The sequence below is a fragment of the Acanthaster planci genome, unplaced genomic scaffold (genome assembly GCF_054643075.1).
Source record: "Acanthaster planci isolate LZ-2023a unplaced genomic scaffold, COTS_SCS Contig14, whole genome shotgun sequence".
Classification (NCBI taxonomy): Eukaryota; Metazoa; Echinodermata; class Asteroidea; order Valvatida; family Acanthasteridae; genus Acanthaster; species Acanthaster planci.
Genome location: NW_028257638.1, coordinates 50,166 through 72,187, shown reverse-complemented (window position 1 = coordinate 72,187; position 22,022 = coordinate 50,166). Strand labels below are relative to the sequence as shown.

Here is a 22,022-nt window from a genome sequence, read left to right as displayed (position 1 = left end):
CCTGCTTCCACTTAAGACCTAGGTGATGTCAAGATTGCCCTTGCAGAAAATCAAGCCGCCAGAAAGATTAAGCAGAAAAAGGTAGCAGAGGCGGTAGTCAAGCAGGCTAAGAGGTTAAGAGCTCTTATGACCGTCCTGCTTCCACTTTTCATCCCTCTGAGCAGTCCAATATTACGGTGCTCAGGTCACCATGCCTCAAGTTTTGGAGGAGCGTGTTTCGTGTGAAGGAGCTTCTCTCATTGAACGGCCACCTGCTCCAAGCATAAAGTGGATGTGCAAGCTCAAACCAGTTGAGTCAAGTTCAATTCTGATGTTGAGTTGTATTCTGATAGTATTGATCAATCTAATGTTGTTGACAGTTACTATGCATATGAAGAAAACCTACCTAAAGTTTTACAATTAAAAAGTCGCAAAGTTTAATTCTAGATAAACTTAATCCAGGTTGTGAAACAGTAGATGCTTTTACTGTAGACTGGAAAAAAGAAAACAATTGGGTTGTACCCCCAATTGCATTGACACCCATGTTATTCTTACATGAAACTAAACCTGAAACTAACCAATATGAAATGAAATTTGACATCCACAGTCATACATGTACATGCAAACTGGTACTTATTTAGAGTCAAGATTTGAAAAGTGTAAATATAAAGTTGAAAAATAGTTGAATATCTTCAAAATTAAAAATAGCTTCATTTGGCTTCTCTTTAATCAGATATAAGTACATGTACATGATGTGAATTGGAATGCAGTGAGTATGCAACAAATAAATATCACTGTGCATATGTATGCATGCATGTATTACAGTGAAATAATACTTTCCTGAGACATGACGAAAATGGCCTGATAGAAACTCACCCCTTTACTGCCTTAATAAATTTCCTGCTCCATCAGTCAATCGTTCATCAGTACACCCTGTCAACCTGAATGCTGTCCTTTTGTGACCACCAGATGAGTGACAAAGTGGAATGGCTGGGCATGGTGTATCTGCTGGCTCCCTCCCAAGACAGCACAATGGTGTCAGTAGACTAGCACAGATGCGTTCTCAACACAGTCCTGAAAAACAACAACAGAAAAACAACTTTAAGCAACTGATTGTGGATGATTTACACACACATGTACATGTACCCTTTATTCAACCAAAAGGCTAATATACTGGTATCTCCTTACTGCTCCAGAAACCCAACATTTCAGTCAGGAAGTTTATTAAAGGAAAAACCAGTTATTTCCAACTACAAAACTTCATCAAAGTCAACACAATAAAACACCCCTTCATGATGAATATGCATGCATTATATACCAAAGAAAGTAAAAATGTTCGTTTGAGTGACTGGGTAGGAATTAGAACATATTTGTTTTCATCAAGAATGAAGGGCGGAATGTACAGCTGTGGGATGGACAGAGGAATGTGTACTGGAATCGTTAGTGATGCATGTAGAATACCCATGCGGGGGGCACGCAGGGAATAGGAGATTCACTTCATGTTGGCAGGGATGTGATTGGAGGACTGTGAAAAAAACTAAAACTGTTAGCACAAAGCGCGAAGCCATTACGGCATTGGGTTTAAAGTTTAAAAGTTTAAAGTTTAGATGCTCTGTGGTACATTCTAAGCCTCTCTAGGGCATGTTTTAAGCAAATATATTATGCCCCTTATGAAGTTATTTTGTATTGTAATTTTAGCAACTGTGGACAAATCAAACATTATTATTTCTAATTTCGTTTTGTTTAAGGATCTCAGTCCACTGAGAAAATGTGAACTGTGCACATAAGTTCCACTAAAACAAAACAGATGAAGCCTGCAGCCAACGGATCATGCATGTGTTGCCATCGTTCTCATGTGTGAGTAGTCAAACCATGTGCGTACGGTTTCCACAGCGGTGTGCATACGTACGACACTGGGCTCGATACGATCTCTGGGTTTCATATTTTACTCACATATAAGGCATGCAAAATACCAGTTGGGCTACGGGTCTTGGAAAAAGCACATAAACACAGACCCCTTTGATTATATATCTATATTTAACTCATTTAAGTAAAATGTGTAATTCCCCAGCACCAGTTATTAAGGTGTTAACATCCATATTTTGGGCACAAAAAATGGCCGGAATTGATGATCCCACAGTCTTTTCACTCATAAAGTTTACTCTAGAAGGCCTTAACGATGGCTCTCTTAACCAATTCCAAAGAAAAGGCCAGTATACCTGCATCAGTTCTGAAGGAAATCGTAGATTCTTACTTGTATAATGCAAACAAAGAGGCACATCTTATGACCTTGAGATCAGTTACAATGTGTCTTTTGGCATACACTATTTTTACAATTTAGTGAACTTGCTCATATCAAGATTTCTCATGTTTCTGTGGTGGTCAAACTTTGTCAAGTCTAGGGTTCTCTCAGGTTTCCATACCACGCACTTTCTCACAAACCTTGAGTGTTCCTACTACATGTAGTTCAACATACAATGTAGTCCTGACATAATATTTAAATTGTTGTATTTTCTGTGAAAAGTGGCCCCAGTGGTTGTTCATGGTCATAATCATAAATTAACCATATCCTCATCAATATCTGCTACAAAGGGTTCTAGTCTATTAGTTCATACCAGACATAAACCTATTCTTGTACGCTACCCTTATGTGACATACTTCATCATGGCCCACGTGACAATCTGCCTCTCTCTAGCAGGAGTTTGTTCTGTCAGAATGTAAGTTCACTTTTTTCCTAGACGTTTTGCAACTTTTATCGTTCATTTATCGTTAAGCACAGTTCTGGCCTGTTTGCATTGACAGATTTGTTGTAGTATGTGTGGGCCAAGTGTGGGCTCCAAGTCAGTTCAAAAATTCGTCATTTGGACTGATTTTATTTGTCGCATTGTCGTGAAAGTTTTGTGGAAAGTTTGGCAGTGTGACTTGTACACATGCATGAAGCATAACGACTGTTTCATGTTTGAACTCAATGACTATTACATACATGTATACTGAATTGTTTCATTGTGTGGTCTTTACACAGCTGAACTCTGTAGAGAGAGCAGGTTGCACCAGGCCCTTTTATCCTTTAGCCTGTCCTTTAATTATCCTTTTATCCTTTAAGTATCCCTTTGCCCAATGGCTCTGCCATATCTTATGACTTACCTTTTATTTTTGCAATTATCACACTCACACCGTAAGCTTTTTTTTCATTACTGGTCAATCAATCCATATCACTGTCAACTCCACTTATTACTATCCGCAATTGTGTAAATTTTCTCAATCTCAATAATGGCACATTCCTAAATTTCTCAACTTGATTTCAAATGGAAATAAATCAACTTTACTATACAGTGAGAATAACTCTTTGTGCCAGTTATTGATCTTTATTTGGAGTATCTTAATTGCCAGAGAGATCAATCCCCAACTTAAAACTTAGGTGTTTCCCACCACTGTAGGGTATCACCACTCCATGTATGAACGTGACATTTCTTTCATTTATGAGGGTTTTACTCTGCTCATTCTGTCAAGCACAACTGACCAGTATTGAGAGGGTAGACAAATAGTCAGAAATAAGACAGATTCTAGGTATAGTCCAGTAGATTTTTTACAGAAATATTTATCCGCAGCTGAATTTTCTGGAATCAGATGCCTTTATTTTTCATGCTCAGTCAAAAGTTAAAGGCAGGTACAAATTGAGGGGTATTAATCAGCCACACTTGTATTCAAGTATAAGGGAAGTTATCTTTGAGGCTTTAGCCCTGTTTGTAACAGATATTAAGAGTTTAGGCTTGCATTGCCTCCAATCCAGGTGAGCAACTGCCACTGCCCAAGTGGAAGTGCCAGACAGATTGTTTAAAAGGCACAGAGTTGGAGTCGGAGTATGTAAAGGACGGGTATGTTGAGAATCCTTTGGAAGATTTGTTATCAATCTCTAAAGCTGTTGGTTTGTAAGGGTAGTTCTTTTGCATGAGGGAAGAGCTGTCTGCGGTGTAGCTATATTGCATGAAGCAGACCTATGTTTCTCATCCTTACATCAGGGTGTGTTTTTCGTAGCTGATGATAAGTGGCAGTGCCACTCAATGCAAAGACAAGGAAGTAATCTGTTAAATGTATTGTCAAAGTACCAGTATACATGTATAATGGTTTTAATTTCAAAACCTGTTATTCTTATGCATGCTACAGATGGCAACTGGACATATCAATTTCACACCAACAAATAGACTGACATGCCATGATAAAAAGTCACTTCCTTTTGAGAAAGTTTGCTGGAAATGAAAGCACAGGCTCTCTGACCTTCAGTTTACACACATGTACATGCAGATGTTTCAGTTGTAAGACAAATTTTACTACCAGAGATCATCTGCATGTTTTCTTTAAAGGCCTGAACAATGCAACAGACCAGAACAAAAAACATTGTCCAAGCAGTGTCCCTGTTCCCTGCTTAGATATATTATGTAGCTATTGCAAGCAGGTCAGAACTGAATTTGAATCAGGAGGGTCACTGAGCTTGTCACAGTTTGCCAGCAGACCACTACTTTTGCAAGAAGTGAAGTCCATGAATGCTACAGAGCAGGGTATTTGATTCAAATAATAATAACAATTGTAAACACCTTTTTTTTTTAACTTAAATCGAATTTTCTTTTTACTTACAAATTTTGGTATGCCTCAACATTTTCAGAAATACTACCACACACCCCAAAAAACCAATCAACAAGAAGCTTTCAGGTTTCCATACCAATTACCTGATAACAATAATTCAGTATTTAGAAATTTCCAGCAAACAATTCTCAAAAATTAGTAATGATATGCACCTTTGACAAAAAAACACTGCTGCATATGATGTCACCCTGAAGGAAATTGCTCTTATGTACAGTACTTTACCATTAAAATTTTCTCAGGGAAAGTGCTATTAGTACAAGTCATAGCATGGAAAATCCACAGCAGTAAGTTCAAATTTTCTGGAATTCAAGGATCAACAATGACAGTACCCGGTATCTTAGTACACTACTTTTAAAGACAACCCATGTCAGGCAGAAACAAAAATAATCCCATTGGCTGCCACTTTGAAAAAACAGCATCAAAAAACAGTGAGAGATGTACATTGTTAAACCTTTGGATGAGTTGCAGGGGTTGGTGAAGTGAATCCTTCTGGGAGATGACATATGGTCTCGCCATGATCAGACATAATCACTGGATGCTCCAGAGTGCATGGCAAATGATTAATTACACATTCACAACCCTTCCTCTACTTTGTGATCCTTTTGGCAAGATATCTCAAAATCAAGAGGTATTAATAATATCGATGTTCCCATTTTCCAGGCCCATTTAGGACTAAATTCAGCACAAAATGGAAGATAAAATGGAATCAGACACCTGATGGGACCAACCGATATCCCACAATTACCCTCTGAATAATAATGATCAACACTAGACAGATTAATCAGTCACGCTCAGAATGAATCGCAATCTCAAATTAAAAGCCGTAAATGACCAAAACACATCATACAGTGATGTCTACATGGACTCAGACCTCCACAAAACTCCTAATCTATATGAACATGTATGTCAATTTTTACCCAGAGCCAAAAACCAAGATTCAATTTGTATGAGCAATGTCGACAAAAAGATCAGGATAAAGGCTGCAAATGTGGGGAACAACACTCAAAGTGCATTGGCTCACTGTGGGTGCAAAACTATCTAACAGGAAAGAGGAATACAAAACATCAGAGTATCATACAATGTATATGCTTAATATAACCCCAAATCACAACACCTGCCAAACAACAAAAGGATGCCACTACCCAAACTGAAGATAGGACAGCTGCGCAAATGGACCCCCCCCCCCCGACACCAGTGCCTCTGTAGTGAGCTAAACATCTTGGAACTACTCACTTCACCAGAGTAATGCAAATCTGAGATACTATCAATGATACATGACCAGAGAACAGCTGCAAAAATCTGAAACTGATCACCTCCAAACTCAACCTGAGGAATCTAGGCAACATAAAAAAAGACATAGAAGAGCATCACAGTCACCAACTGGTGCAAGGAAAACAGAATATGGCGAATTCACACCAAATGAAGACGGGAACACAAGCAACTACATACATGTACATGTAGTCTACCTAGCAAATTGCAAGTCATTCCCCTAAGGCAATCCAAACACATCATCATGAATATTTACCTCATTATCACAAGTTGAAATATTTTACAATGAAATGCACTCATCTCTCAAAGCCCACTAAAAAGAATTTAACAAGGCTATAGATCCATTCTTGGCCCACTAAACCGGATATTATTTACATCCACAAAATGTGGTTAAAAGATGATAGAAAAATGTTAGATTACCTGGTTGTGATGTCTATTGACATGATAGAAACAATACTAACAAGAAAAGTGGTGGTGGGTGTGCTTTAAAGTACCCGGTATGGTGTTGCCGTCAAGTACAAAACAGGTTCCAACACTTCTGTGGAATTCCAAATCAGATCATTGAATGTACATGTACCAGCAAGCCTTACATTGTTGGCTGTGATTTCAACAGTCTTAACCTGCTGTGCAGCAACTCTAAACTTGACCACAATGGATAAATTATTGATGACATCAATAACAATCTGGTTTGTCTCAATAGTGGAGAAGGCACCAGGGTTGACACACCACACAGTTCCCACACTCCAGCTTCCCCTTGTAATAGCCTCCAACAAGAAATTGGATTGTGCTAAACGACACATGCAGAAATGACCACTGCCCAACCACTAAAGGGTTGTTGGCATCCGCCAGTCTAGGAAGACAATGGAGAACCCGAGGCTATGTTCAGACACTGTGTTTGTGGAAACAGTAAAAGCTAAAATGTTCATTCACCACAGATGGCGGTCGTAAAATTAAAACCCACTAAGCCTTTGGAACCATTTAATTTGGCAGCTTTAACCCAAAACGGTTTATCTCCTTTTCTTGGGGTCATGAAGAACTTTGGCGTCGCATTTTTCGACGGACGTCGCATTTTTCAACCGGCGTCTTATTTTTCAACCATATTGTAACTGTATTTAATTTTTTAACTGTATGTAAATAAATAAACAGCCCTTTAATGAACCTGATTGGTCGTGGAAGTTCACCTCGCTCAATTTGGTTTCTCACTTCTACAAGCTTTTTGAGTGAAAAATGTTCCCATACTGACGATTACTAGTTGCCACAAAAATCGAACCCAGTATGGGAGGCCCATTGCTCACTCTGGTTGGTATGGTATTTGCCATCTTGAAGACATGCTTCCTGAGGGAGCGTTTATCGCAGTACGGTCTATAATTTAAAATGTAACTACTCTCGGCAAAAAAATGTCACGCACCATAACCTTGAGAAATTTTACGTTTTCTAGGTTGAAAGTTGTCAGCAATACAAAATCACGCACAGTTTTCCGGAAGTACTTTTTGAACCATGAAAATCTGTCCAGAAGAAGCCAAGACTGATCATTTTTTTTCATTACAGTAGTAGAAAGGTATTTCACACATTTGAAGTTGTTCAGGCAATGGTCCGTGGTTCAGGCACTCCCCGGTGGAGGTCGTCTGGTCATGGGCTTGAGATCATTTATCTTTCTTTGTTGGGGGGGTGTGTGTTTATTACTCAACGAAATGATTTCCCAAGGTCTTGAGGATTGCATGTGGATTTGCGTTTGAAAAGTGTCACTGTTTGAAAAGGCTGTTTCGTCGTAGCTACTGCTTCTTGATTGACCCTGGGGTTACACTTACATGTACATGCGTTTCTGTCTAATTTTCTTTTTTCTCTGACAAATGTTGCCGTACGTGTGAGAATCTCCACAACAGATAACTTCATTCTTTATTAGACTAGTTTTCGAGTGTTTTATAATAAGCTGGCGGTACTGATGATGGACGAGATCCTGGCCTCCATAGGTCTTTCCGATGAAGTAATGAAAAAGTGACACCAGTCAAAAAATGTGACGCCGGCTGAAAAATGTGACGCTGGATGGCATATATGGAACACCATACGATATACTTACTGTAAAAACATGCTGATTGTCACCCGAGTACCAGCGTTTGTGTTATGTTTGCAACATGGTGCTCTATCGGGAGACACTTGTTCATATATCATTGCGATGCAACAAATGATGGTTGCCCTAGAAAAATGCTCATCAGCAGTCCACAGCCACAGACATATTACCAGTCTTAGGCATCTTTAGAAGGCAAATACAACAAAATGTATCGCTTTTTTCCAATTACAGTGGCAGTTCTGGCAATATACCACGGAGAGGCAGGTGAGAGTGACCACGTTTCCCACGTTGTAATGGCAGTTTTGCAGGGTGATAGCATTGCACGGGTCGTTCAGCATGCAGTTACATTGTATACCTCATTGTTTATAACAAAAGCGCACCAAAGAAAAGCTGTTACGTAACTCTAGGTCAATGCACTGGCTAAAACCGGATGCATTTCGGCAAAAACCATTTTGGTTCAATGCTAAACCCTCCCTCTGAGGTGGATTAAATCCCCATTTTAACACTGAAATAAAACTGATTTGGTGTAACTTGGAAAGCATCCAGATATCGTTTCAATGCAAAAGTTACACCAAATCAGGTGTAATTACCATGCATTTTAAGTGAATTTAAAACGTTTGAATGTAGCCTGAGTTGGTTAAACAGTGGTTCACTTGAAGCGCCTGCGGCGGCTGAACTGGCCAATCCTCAAAAGGCAGGCTCTGTTGCAAGTGCTGCAGGTGAAGCCTGTGCCTGGGTTCATAGGAGCTAAACCAGCTTGCTGGTGTCTGTGTCTCCTGTTGTCCTTCCACCAGGCCTCTCTCTGTTGCTCGCCAGCCAGGGTTACTGCTCTGACAGCCTGTTTCCAGCTGGTCTCTCTCTGTTGCTCGCCAGCCATGGTTACTGGTCTGACAGCCTGCTTCCAGCTGGTCTCTCTCTGTTGCTCCCCTGCCAGGGTTACTGGTCTGACAGCCTGCTTCCAGCTGATCTCACTCTGTTGCTCGCCAGCCAGGGTTACTGCTCTGCTAGCCTGCTTCCAGCTAGTATCTCTCTGTTGCTTGCCAGCCAGGGTTACTGCTCTGATAGCCTGCTTCCAGCTGGTCTCTCTTTGTTGCTCGCCAGCCAGGGTTACTTCTCTGACAGCCTACTTCCAGCTGGTCTCTCTCTTTTTCTCTCTCTTGTTAGGCACACAGGAGTATTACATGCAGGTCGACGCCTCGCTGCTGTAAAGAAGAGTGCTATGAATGCAGGCCCAGAACACCTGCATCTTGGTATTGGTGGTAAGCATGGAGTGGTCCCAAACCCTCTTGGTAGGTGGGCCATAGCTGTTTATGCTCTGCCTGCACAGGAGCTCAGCTCAGCGTATAGAGAGAGGTTTCTCGAAATGGATGAACTCAGGTGCAGGTAGATACAGATGAAATTGTCTATGACCCCTCATGTGTTGTCACCAATTAAGGTGTTGGGAATGGGGCTGACATCTCGCCCCATGATGTTGGTATTTTATAGACTGATCAGAAGACCAGACACCTTGCCAGCATGCGCAACAAAAGTCATTGTAGTCGCTCTTGTACATGTATGTGTGTGCTACTAGTGTTGCATCATCTGCAGAGAGCTGTTTTCAGGGCAGAGAGCTGTTTTCAGGGAAGTACTGCCTCCAGTTTGGTCTTTGCTCTCAGGTGGGCAAGGTCGAAGAAGCGGCCGTCACTTCTGGTGTGAATGTACATGTACAGTGTACATGTAGTTCCCATCCTCTGACTAGGTGAAGGCAAAGATGGCGAACAGGGTTTGCACCAAAACACAACCCTCCTTGACTTCACTCTTGATTGTAATAAGTCAGAGGTGGAACCATCATACTGGACAGTGCCTTTCATTTTCACATAGAAAGACACAATCAGGCTTTGAAAAACCTTAAAATATTTTACGATAATAGAATCCCAAGACTAACACAAAAGTTATCAGAAACAAGATCAAATGGATTGATCCTATCCAAACAAGTGGTAGTATCCAGTTTAATACTACAATGGCAATGATATCATTTCTGGTAAAGCCAAGGCACTGGTCAACAACTTTGCCAAAATCAGTAGAACTGAAAATTACAGTCCCTCTTCCATCAATACTTACATGTAACAAGACACTGAAAACAATCTAAATCTAAATGATAACAATGATACTTTAATGTAATTGATGAACCATTCAATAAATATCATTGCATTGAATCATGCCATTGATTCCTCCAAATGCACAACACCTGGCAAAGATGGAATCAACAATAAGGACATCAAACTTTTTCCCATAAAAGTCAGGGAATACTTTTAATCTTCAACATGATTTGGCACACTTCTCAATGTCCCAAACAGTAGAAAGATAGTAACCTCATTCCCATTCTCCAACTCGGGAAAGATCCTGCCATACATTGTATCTTCATTTTGCCACCTTATCCACTCCATACCACATCCTTAATCTTGAATCGGCCACCAACAAAGCCTGAAAAACAAGTTTCTTAGAAAATGCAAGCTACTGGTACAAGTATGACTAAAACCCTTTCCACTGAAAGAATCCCAGAAGACCAATAACTCTCTCTTTAAGTTTATCCAAAACCACTGAATCCAAATCCTGCAATCGACCAAATTCCTGGGCGTTACTTTTGACAACAAGTTAATAGATAATATCGCTGTAAAAAGCAAAAGAAAACTTAACTGCTGTATCAACAGAATCCTATTGGGCACTGACTGTAATATACATGTACTATTTCAGTTATACTCTGTCTTAATAGACCAGTTCACTAATAAACTCTTATTTATGTACGCATGCATATAAAAGGCAAGTGGAAGCAACAAGCTTGAGCAGCCCATTGAAAATGTACAAGGGCACAAATTTCAACATCATTCTTTTCACAGCTTCTGCACTTGTTTTTACTTTTGTCTACAGGAAACTCTCTAAAACCATTATGGCTATTACTTTCCGGTGTGAGCGAGATTTTTGGAGAACAAAATAGAACTTGAAATATGTTGTTCATTCAAAAAGCATGAGGTCCGTTCTGTGTGCATGAGCTGTGAAACCAAGATGTGTGATATGTTTGGGTGCCATCCAGCATTCTCAGTTGGCCATCTACAGGTACGTGTGCATATCTGTGGCAAATAAATATCTAAACCCTGTCTGAAAGTATTGTAGCCTGCAATTTAACCTGCAATTCTGCACAGTACAAGTGATGCATAGTACCCTGAAGTACAAAACTATTTTATGTAATTGGACGGGGTCAGAAAGGAGCCATAGTTCTTTTGACATCGATCATGCACTTGGGGAGAAGCAAAGCTTGTTTTTTGTTATTTAGAATCAAACTCTTTTAGACCAAAAGTAAAAGGTATAATAATTTTAGGGGGTTTCCCAAAGACAAGAGTGAAAAAAGGTACAGAAGCTGAGGGACACAACATTGAAATCTGGGCCCTGCACATTATCAATGGGCCACACAAGCTTGTTGCTTCGACATGCCAGTTTACATGTACAAGAGCATAGTGTGCACACAAATTAGAATTTACTAGTGAACTGGTGTATCAAACCTATTCTTGAGTACGGATGTGAAGCTTTCATTCAGATTCTACTATCACATGTACATGAATGACACAAACACTGGACAGCATTCAATACCAAGCTCTTAAACTCTAAACTGGAGCTCTCCAGTGCACTTCCCGATTTCATCTCCAACTTCAATGTGATAATAACCCTCCACTAACCCTTTACCATAGATTCTTAATGATTTGTATTTAACCACTGAAACCATACAGTACAGATAAAAACAACTGCCCTAAATACTACTTGATAAGGTGACAAACCACACAGAAAACTCCAATACCCTTTTGTTATTTTCTCTCTGCTTAGCACCTTCCTTGTGGCATAAAATCTTCCAAATATTACATATCGATGACATCAATGTCAGAGGTAATATTGGTAACAAAATAATGAACACACTTCAAATCTATACTGACGGCTCCCTTAATCCTGCCCTCAACACTGTCAGATGCAGTCTTCACATTTCCCAACTTCACCTTAAATGGGCCATGGGAGGGGGCAGAATCTGTACACTCGCATTTTTTTTTCCCATCAGTATATTGGCCAAGTTCATTTTTTTAAGAGCTGAGCTCTTTAAGAGTTTTCAGAGTAACTCTCTGTTGTCATTTTGACATGAATATTGTGAAAATGATACACGTATGTATGCTTTTCTTGCGCAGCGTAGATTCTTCCGCGACAGATCAGCCACCAACGTATACTTTTTCCACTGTGGTACTCAATGTACGCAGGCTGGTACTGGTACCCATAGCTGGTATGGTACACATGTAGCCTTGAACTTCATATGACCACAGCAACAAAAGCATATAATGAGTTCAAACTTTGCATTTATAATGGTAAGGAGTGTCTTTACATGCCTGGTAGGTTTTTACAAAATCGAGCAAGGCACTGCTGAGTTCTTGGGGAGGGAATCCCTTTCCCCCTTCCTCTCCACTGTGACATGGGCCAATATAACCCCGCTCTTTTAGGGTTAAGTATTCCAAGATTTTCAGATGAAACAGTGGTACCAGTACATCTACATGTATAAACTTTTTATGTTCAAAGCTGAGTTATTTACCATCCTCCATTCCTCCAGGCCCTATATGTACAATGGATAAAAAATGTCAAACTTCTTCATTGCTGTGTTTTTAGTGATTGTCTCAGTGCCATACAAGCTACATGTATTTGTAATCCCATACCTCAGAATAAAATTGCTTGTGACATCCAGCTATCTTCATTAACATTCAACATCAGGGTAACACTGCGGCCATTGCAGTATTCCGGGTGATGAAAAAGCTGGCAAAATAGCTAAGTTTACTTAGGCACCAAAAAAGCAAAAGTCGGCCACCATATCCCCTTCTCTGACGCCAAAATCAAACAAAAGTCTTCAATCTGACCTCATAACATGTAGATGAATGGAAACAAATCCACTCCCAGTTTGACCCATACCATCCTTGATCATTCTTTCACTCTCACCAACCAGGCCTGTAGGCTGGGGGGGTTCGCGGGGTTCAAATGAACCTCCCTGCTCGCTTTTGAGTTCCATTCATCAATATTTCTTATTAATACAGATATATTTTTAACATACCGTAATTTTCGGAATATACGCTGCTTATACATTGAAAATGTCCCTGCGGCTTATACGGCAACATTTGAAGAATGAAATCAGTCACTAAACACCATGTCACACATGTACATGTACCTGTGCAGTCTAGCCCGGGCCATGCCTGCGAAGCGGCGCAGCGCTCCGGGCACCCTGACAAGTCAGTTATTTTTTTTTGGCTGTCATTTACATTAACTCTACTCACTTTCACATCACTTTATTTTCATTTATTATATATTTTATAATATTCAGAGATAACGATGGTACATATTTAGTTGATGGATGGAGACCCCCAAGAAGCATATGCTTGTCGAGTGAAGGCTCCATGGACACGTATGACAACACTACAGAAACTACAGACAAACGTTGTTACCAATTAAATGCAAATAATAAATACACATAAAACTAGAGGTTTTGTCAGTCTTAAGGACAGAGCAAAGGACTTTTTCGCATTTCCTTTTTTTCTTAAGAAAAGGGCATTCCTTCATTTGGTATACTACTACACTTTGATTTCTCACTTCTTACTCAAACATCTATCCGAGAGTTCCCAAAACTTCTAATATTATTTTTGGTGACCTCATTATGACGAAATATTTCAACCCTTTCGGATCTTAGGAGATATAACGAATTAAAGTTTGCACCCTTTACATCATGTCACCTTGCCTGTTACACTTCCCATTCCAGCTATCAACAAAATTTCAGCCCAATCAGGCATGAAGTTCACGAGATATAGGGCTGTAAAGAATGTACTTTTAATGTCACATGACTAATCACATGATGAAGTCATTACCACATCAGGTCAGTGTTCGTCTAGAGTTCTTTCCTTTCAAGATAGGTTTGAACCCAATCAGACATGTACTTCAAGGTATATAGTGCTGTGAAGGCTGCCCCTCTAATGTCATGTGACTTTTCACCTGATGACGTCATCATAACATGAGGTCAATAATCGTCTAAATCACTTCCCTTTCAAGGTTTGAACCCAATTGGACATATACTTCAGGAGTTTTAAATAGTGCACCTCTAATGTCACGTGACTCGTTTGCTAATGACATTGTCATCACATGAAGCCAATCTCGGTTTATAAAGCTTCCCTTCCTAACTATCTGCAAGGTTTCAACTCAACCAGACGTGCAATGCAAAAAAAAAAAAAAAAACATTATTGTTATCGCGGAAAGAGCACAGATTAGAGATTTTAAACATTTGTCCCTTTCGGCATTCCATACAATGCGATCTGCTCCAGGCACCATGTGCTCTGCATTTTGCCAGGTCCTGAGTATATGCCTTACGCCAGTGCACTGCTGGCCACACGTTACAGACAGATATTGCACATCCACAGCAGCCAAGGCACATTATGCGAAATGGATTTTCGTGTTCACAAATAAAGAGGTTTCATCATTGGTGCTTCATCTGTGTGAAGAAGTACATGTGTACACCACTTATCCACTTCACTTCACAATTCATGCTTAAATCTGTTATGTTTGATTTTTTACCGAATTTTGAAAAATAAGAGAACTTTTTATACTACACTTCCGATCTAATGACGTCATCGGCCCCAAATTTCACACACATGTTGACTTTTCAGGTGATTCGGACAAACTTTGCCGCAGACATCCACTCAAAATTCCGGTTTCAGAATTTTTAGCCTGTCGCTAGTGGGCGCTCAATGATTACATGATGTCATCAGCAGATGATTTGAAGAATACTACACCCCCACCGACTAACACCATTGAAAGCAAGTTGATACCTATTACCACTTCTAAACAATAAGCCCACTTCCAGTTTCGTCCAGAAGGAAAGGTCACGTGATTTGACCCACATGAGATTGAAGACCCATTTTTACTCTGACACCTGCCGCAAACAGAATTTGGCCGGAGGTCACGGTTGATTTTATATGGATTTTTACTACATTAACATGACATTTAAATATTCAAAATTTAATAATAAATCACTTGGTGACGTCATCATGACATAATTATTCTAGTATTATCTTTGCCTTAAGGTCTGTGCTTGGTGTAACTTTGATGAGGAAAATGGTGCCTCAAAAATGTGTACAAAGTCAATGGGCTGAAATAAATATTAAAAATTCAATAATAAATCACTCGAACATGTCATCATAACATCTTTGTTCTAGGACCATCTATACATAAGGGTCCTTCATTGGTGTAAGTTTGATGAAGATCCAAAGTTGCTGAGGTGGATGGTGGAAGAAACGTGTACAAAACAAAGAGGATTTGGGGGAGAAGAAGTCGGAAGAAAAAAACACAACAGAATTAATTTATATTTATATTTACCCTTAAACATGCAGGAACTGGCAATTTTTTCAATGAATTGTCAATTGAGCTCCACAGCTTTGGCCCCTCATGTTTTACAGTAGCTTTAGAAAATGCAGTCCGGGCATGAGACCTTTGAAATGCGAGACATTGCCTTGTAAAAAAATTGTGGATTCCATCATTTCAGTAAACAGTGTCCACACTGATTTAGGCAATTTGTTATTGTTGAAGATAAGAGATATCATGACCTTTAAAATTTTAGAGCTATAAAAGAGAGAATGACTACATGTAGGTTCATGATAATTAGCATTGTTGATAACACATAGAACTCTTTTTCTGTAATTTAAGGATTCAATTTAGATGACCACTACCACTATTACCCCATGCAAGAATCCCATATGTAATGTAATATACAAAGCAAATAAGATATTGTGAGGAAAGATCGATTTTAACTTTAAGATGACACCTACGTATCTTGAAATAACTGTAGAAATATGACTGGTGTGTTTTTTCCAAGTTAAACAGTCATCTACATTGTACATGTATAATCCCAAGAATTTTGTTGTGTCAATTTTTGTTATCTCTCTATCCTCTATAGATTCCAGTAGGCAGGTGGTGCTTTTGATTGCTAAACAACATATCATTAGTCTTGTTTATATCGAGTGTTAATTTATTTGCTTTAATCCAATCAGATACCTTTCTCATCTCATGATTAACTGTGTCGTAAAGTACATGTACATCACCATGACTACAAAATATGTTACTTTCATCAGCGAAAAGACTAAAAGATGTATCAGAATTATTAACGTAGTGTGACCAAGTGAGAAAAAAAATTTTAAAAATCAGTTGGACTATTTCTTGCGGGTCACTCTCGAAATGATTTATTTCTAACTGGGCTCAGAACAGAATCAGGAACATCTACTGGATCCGATTATTGGACAAACGTCTAAAAAAGGCAATAATTAATAGTGGAAATCGGGTATACTATTTCAAATTGGTGAAAAATACTGTGAGAACTAAGGTTAAGACGTAAAAACTACAGGGGAGGACAACGCTACCAGAGGATGACAGATCTGCCAGAAGATTAGTGAGCGGAAGAATCTACAGCATTCCAAGCTTCGTATCAGCAGCAACAGTATGCTTCTCCAGAATCTAGTCCCACACGCCTAAATTGCTGTCGGCCACAGCCATCAGTCAGGACTCAATGCAACAATAGCTTTTACTTCAAGAAAACAACCAAGGAGGAAAGCAATGTGGCTAGAAACTAAAGAAACCCCCCAAACGAAGAGCGACCAGCACTCTACGTGACTCCTCTCACGACAGCATGCGCAGGAATAGCTGTCTCGAATTTGGCACTGCACCACGCCATAACCTGCACGTGCTTCGCTAGGCATTGACAATGCACAGTTTGTCCTGTCTATGTAAGGAAGAAATTTCCTCTACAAGTACATGTGGGGAAGTATATGGGTACCATACAAATGAATACGCAGCGCATGAAATTCGGTTGATTACAGTAGAAAAAAGGAAGGGGGCCAAGAATAGAGCCTTGAGAAACACCACACATTATTTTAAGATGATTAATACCCCTAATAACCACAGATTGCTGTTGATTGGTAAGATAACTTTTAAACTAACCCAAGGCCATCCCCCTATATCGATAGTACTGAAGTTTGTGCAGAGGAACATCATGATGATCCACATCGTATTGTGCCTGGTATTAAATCAATCGAGAGCCGTTTTGGACGTTCTCAACTCAGTGATAGTGGGTATCATTGACATTCTTGACTAACGCCCTTAAGTTTTGGGGTATACTTGGAACTTATGCCTTGGGGAATTCTTGTGGTCATGGGTATCACGTTTGCACAGGGTTCAGCTCAATGTGCATGGTTTTATGCGAGGTGGCTGCAGGTGCTGCCTTGTGTACCGGTTTGCCCAATATACGTATGTTGGTATTCCGCTGGAGTTTATGAATAAATCCATATCGAAGCTGTGGCACACAAACCACACACACACACTCAAAATGGTTTGCCCACTTTCCTTCTTTTTGAGTTTGAGTATAATCCATGTTGTTTATTTTTCACTGGTCATTTGCTGTTAAAACAACTGCTGCATGGCCTACCCAGCAAGGACACTAATCCAACCCGCCAAAACTGATAATATCAAAGACATGAGAAAGTATGGGTTTAATGATAGCACTCGTTCAAGTGTGCTGGTTCACGGTTACCACTGGTTACACTTGAAGATTGCATACACGTAAGTGGCACAAGCCCAAACACTGGGCACTTCAAATTTTTGCTTCCAATGTTTGTGTATGGAGTAATACTTTACCCGCAATCTCACAAAAGGAGAAATTTAATCAAACTCCAAATATTCTCATTCATAAATGTCAATTTCATATACCCGCTACAAAGTTTGGGCGCAAATTTTTCTTTTAGAAGTGTAAAATGAACTCTTATCAATGCCCCCAAAATGATTTAAAGTTTTCGTTACGTGAGTGGGGTCAATAATGAATTACTAGAATTGATAAACTTTTATTGAACTTCTGAAATTTGTCGTGGAATTTTCTGCGATTTTGAATCATAATGTTCATATCATTAGCTCATCACCCAGCGATCCCCCAGGATCTGGTCAGGCAACGGGCTTGCCAACCTCAGAAAAAGACACCCACAAGAAATCCATCTACATGTACATACATGTACAGTAATAAGGCAATTCCGTGGTCACAGAATTACATATCAGAACAAAATTGACTATTATTTTCCATGTTATGAATTAGTCGTTGACCGTCCTGATTGCAAACACCTTAATAATGTCTGGTTATAGCCCAACCACCAAACCAGTAATAAAATATTGAAACATCCTACATGTAGGAAGGTCCAAGGCCCAGAATATTTCGGTAACGGAATTACATCAGTAAGTGAAGCATTTTTTCAAACATAATTTTTAAAATGAAATCTATAACATAGAGGCCACAGGTACCCATTTATCTTTTTACAGTGCATGTACATGTACCTATAGTTTGAACTTTGCAGCAGTTTTAGGGTATTAATACGCACAGATATTCCATACTCCATCATTTTTCCAAAAAAGGCAGGGGTAACGGAATTACAAAAATGGTAACCATTACTCGGACACTCTCGATGGAAGCGATATTAAATTGATTGTACACGGACCATTGGTACCGATGGTCCGTGTACAAGCCAGAATGGACCAATAAGGAAACAGCGCCCATGGCTTGTGTACAGCCAGAACGTAGCCAATAAGAGTGCACATGCTCACCTTGCATGCTCCACACCCCTTGGCCTTCCCGCTCAAGAATTACAAGCACATAAACAGTGGCTGACCACAGGGTTTTACGAGCGCTGCGAAGGCATGTTGTTTAGTGATTTACCACTGATTGACCCTCCACACTTTTCAAAGCGGTGGTTGGGCTTTGGGCATGTGTATTATCATATTGTTCTGGGAAAACTATCTGCAGGTTGTACTTCCCAAATTATGTAGAGGTCTACTGCGTGTATAATAAATAATGTACATGTACATGTAGACAACACAAGAAACCAGTGTTCTAACATGCGCTGTCATTTCCTTTCTGGCAAGAGAACGTTGGGGCTTACAGAGTCAATGATACAGTTTTTATTGACTCCGAGAAAGCTCATCGTTTTCTGGGACAAGGGTTGGGGTCCGTTCGAAAACTTTCTGGCTAAACAAAAACTTGATGTTCAGAACCATATTATCAAATCTGGCAATTACAGGAAAGCTTTGTCCATTGAGGCATTTCTTGCCCTTCTATTTGATGGCGCTCCACCTGAAGATCACGAGGGTGTTGTGAACGAAGAGAGAAAGGCACAAATTGTTAGACAAAATTGCATGAGTAAGAGGCCAGTGTGTTCAGTCTCTGATACTTTAGTGATAGGAGGATTCCCTCCTGTTGATGATGGGGTTAATGGTGAACGTGCGGTCAGAGTTGAAGTGAGTGATGAAGATGATGAGGTGAACATAGGTCATAATAATGAACTTCAAGACAAGGAGGAAGAAATAAACAAAGAAGAAGCTGGTCAGCCTGAGCAAAACGGGCAGAATTGCACCGGGAGGCATATATACTCTATCCCCCGAGACACTCAAGCTCGTTCAGAAATCCCGCGAAGCCCAATCTCAAGAACTTGGGCAGGCAAAGGCTTTCAGAACACTTAGAAAAGGAGTCTACTCACAAGAAATCGCTAACATAGTGGCAAGAGTGCACAATGGGGGAAGGAAGACTTTTCGTTGGCATTGGCGATGAGCGTAAAGGAAAGTACACAAAGGCTTGAGGGCGCAGACCAATAGCAAGTTAGGAAGGGAGCAAACCTGTCTGATAGGCCTCACTTGCATCAACAACTCGCAGGTTCTTAATGGCGTGAAACTTCATAGCCCAAAAGAGGTAAGGATGGCCAATCTTTTCTTTCTCAAAGATACACGGCCCTATCTGGAGGCGTATCGTGGTGAGCAAGGAGGACGGCTTGGGGAGTTTGATGTGCTTCATGTAATGGTCCCAGCAACCTAACTTCATACATGATGAAACTCATCGACGTTGTGCAATACTGTAGGAGAATTTCCCTTTTCGATCCAAGATGAGGCCTAGCGACAGAAGCCGGTGAGCACCGGCATTACTTAAATATGACATATTTTTATCAACACAATTTGAGAGGTGGCGGTAAAAACATACCCACAGTTTTGCAAGCTCTCTTCGAATGGCAGTGGAGATGTCTTTGTCCATCTGAAATTGTTGTGGCTTTTGACGAGTTTGTTGAAGACCATCTGACAATGTGTGATGTTGATGAAGAGAGTCACAGCGATGGAGAAAATTGACCTTTGAGTATGCCGAAGATCAAGTATCTGAAGACGGCACTGGAAATGAAGACTCACTGCAGACGAAGAGCATTCTAGCTAACCAAATGTTCGTCCTTCAAGTTGCTGGCAAGCTGAGTGCTTCCCAGGATACAGTATCTTCTGAGATAAGACGCCTTGGTGGAACGGTATGGAGAGGTAGCATGTTGCCAGATGAAAGAATTCCTTTAAGGTGGATAGTTGTGTCATCTCAAGCTCAGTACAATAAGGATCCACAACACGTTGCATATAATCTTGCAGAAGGATTTCGGAGGGGGTGGATTTTTGTATCCGACGACTACTTTTACCACTGTGCCAGAGATGGCCACGATACAGGTGTCGATAACTACCAACTTGACACACAAAAACTGAATGATGCTCCGCCACAACTGCTCCAATCACTGAAGAATCTTTCTGCCCCCGGTGACATCACAGAGAGAAGAAACAGACGGTAATACACGTACACCTGTCATAAAAAATGTGATTCTAAAATATAGTAACACTAAAGTTTGATCAAGCAACAATCTGGCTATGAATTTTAGTTCATTAAGAAATCCATTTGACATTGACGATGATGCTTGAAAAGCGCTGTTTCCCGTCTTATAAATGTGAACCCGTAACATGTCAATCCACTAAAACAAAATCTCAACACCAAGGCTTAAAGTCGCTGTTATCAAAATACATGTACTCGATCTGCTTATTTATTTTGCAACAAGCTCCAGCGAGTACGTTGAATTTTACAGCTGCAAATCAAAACATTTGGTAGGAGTGGCGTGCATTGCCAGAGGAAGAAAAGGAAAACTACAAAAACAAACAAACAAACAAAAAAAAAACAAACAAACAAGCCATAGCTGCTGAAACCTAAAGGATTAATGTTCTGGGTATGTATTTGGGTAACATTAAGTTGCAACAACGAAAGTGACGATCCAACAAAGCAAAAAAAAATTGACTAACTGACAGACCAACAACCACCCGCTTAAAAGATAGTACCGCATGCAGTCCCTTTAAATGTTCTTTTTCTCGACAAACGTGAAGACACAACACGCTGCAAATTGTGCCCCCACCCCTTCCCTTCCCCTCTCGCACCCCGCTTTTGACTTAACAAGATTCAAGACACTACAAATTTGTGCCCGCATCCCGCTTTTCCCTTCTCACGCTCCACGTTTGCCTTCTCGCACACACTTCCCCTTTTCGCGATTTTCCCTTCTCGCGCACCCCACTTTTCCATTCTCGCACCCCACTTTTCCCTTCTCGCACCCCTCTTTTCCCTTCACGCACCCCTCTTTTCCCTTTACGCACCCCGCTTTTGACTCGACAAAACTGAAGGCTCAATACGCAGCCAATTCGCTCTCGTGCCCCACTTTTTTTCTTTTCGTGCCCCACTTTTTTTCTTTTCGCACCCCTATTTTCCCTTTTCGCACCCATCTTTTCCGCTCTTGCACTCCGCTTTTAACTCAACAAAACTGAATACTCCCCACACTGCAAATCCACGTCTGCACCTCTCTTTTCCCTTCTCGCATCTCACTTTTCCCTTCTCGCCCCCCTCTTTTCCGTTCTCGCACCCCTCTTTTGACTCGACAAAACTGAATACTCTGCACACTGGAAATTCGTTCCTGTACCCCACATTTACCTTCTCGCACCCCTCTTTTCCCTTCTCGCACCCCACTTTTATTTCCCGCGCCCCTCTTTTGCGCTTTCGAACTCCGCTTTTGACTCGACAAAACTGAGTGCTCTGCACACTGGAAATTTGTTCCTTTACCCCACATTTACCTTTTCCATTCCCGCACCCCACTTTTCCCTTTTCCCA

At 40.4% G+C, this 22,022-nt stretch overlaps 1 long non-coding RNA gene across 1 annotated transcript in view; it reads right to left on the bottom strand.

Moving 5' to 3' along the window:
* Positions 1–22,022, bottom strand: part of LOC147795494 (uncharacterized) — a 60,864-nt gene that overhangs the window by 26,694 nt on the left and 12,148 nt on the right. Inside the window, exon 3 of the long non-coding RNA XR_015423839.1 lies at positions 856–1,053. This is a non-coding gene — a long non-coding RNA (uncharacterized LOC147795494). The remainder of the gene's footprint in view (positions 1–855; positions 1,054–22,022) is intronic.